Source organism: Gekko japonicus, unplaced genomic scaffold (assembly GCF_001447785.1).
Source record: "Gekko japonicus isolate JY-2015 unplaced genomic scaffold, Gekko_japonicus_V1.1 scaffold543, whole genome shotgun sequence".
Classification (NCBI taxonomy): domain Eukaryota; kingdom Metazoa; phylum Chordata; class Lepidosauria; order Squamata; family Gekkonidae; genus Gekko; species Gekko japonicus.
Window position 1 is genome coordinate 958,834 of NW_015160225.1, and position 1,355 is coordinate 960,188.

The window sequence follows — 1,355 nt, forward strand, 5'->3', positions numbered from 1 at the left end:
TGCTACAGCACCGGTTGGTTCAGCGCGTGCGCACTAAACCCATTGGTGTGAATGCACAGATGACCACTCGAAGATCACCAGTTACTGGTAAGCAACCTGTTTTTTCCAAAACAACCTAGACATCTATTTTTATTTTGCCTCAAGTCACAGCTTGACTTACGGCGACCTCGTAGGGTTTTCAAGGCAAGAGATGTTCAGAGGTGGCTTTCCATCGCCTGCCTCTGCGTAGCGACCCTGGACTCCCTTGCCGGTTTCCCATCCAAATACTGGCCAGGGCCGACCCTGTTTAGCTTTCGCTAGCGACCTCGTAGGGTTTTCAAGGCAAGAGATGTTCAGAGGTGGCTTTCCATCGCCTGCCTCTGCGTAGCGACCCTGGACTCCCTTGCTGGTTTCCCATCCAAATACTGGCCAGGGCCGACCCTGTTTAGCTTTCGCTATCTGACAAGATTGGGCTAGCCTGGATTATCCAGGTCAGGGGCTGGCCTAGTCCTGCCCAGCAGAATATTGAAACTCCCTGTTTTGGAAACCTACAAATGTATGTGTTCCTTAGTGCAAAATCTGTAGGCAGTCACGTGCCAAGCAATTTATGTGCAATCTGGATTGAACCATTTCTTCAGGAACCAAAACCAGTGGATTTTTACTTTTGACTTGCTCAGATGGATTAGCAGTTTTGCTTGTAGTTACCTCGTTTTGATCACCTTGAAGTCACTCATTCATCAACAAGACTTTCATTTTGGCAGTGGAGCTTTTTTTCCTTCATGCTTGGAAATGTTTATAGCTTGTGTGTATGTGTATATATGCCCATAAAGGTAAAGGTTCCTTGCTCGAGAGCTAGTTGAATTCGAGTCTAGGGGGCGGTGCTCATCTCCGTTTCCAAGCCGAAGAGCCAGCACTGTCCAAATATGTTTCTGTGGTCATGTGGCCGGCATGACTAAATGCCAAGGCACACGGAATGCTGTTGCCTTCCTACCAAAGTGGTACCTATTTATCTACTTGCAATTTCTTGCTTTCAGACTGCTAGGTTGGCAGGAGCTGGGGCCAGAGACAGGAGCTCACTAGGGTCTTGAACTGCCGAACTACAAACCTTGTAGTCTGCAGCTCAGCGTCTTAATCTCTGAGCCACTGTGGCCCCCATATATGCCCATACTCTTAGCAAATTTTGAAGTGATTAGAAGAAAAGAATCAACGTGCATGTTGCAAAAAAGCCCTTCATGGCACATTGTGTTGGCAAATCTAGTCCAAGTGTCCATAAGTGGGGAAGGCTTTCTTATGTAATCTTGCTGTTCAGGTGATCCATCAGCCAATACAAGTGACTTTATTTTAAAATTGGACTGTAATAATTGTTTATTGCATTC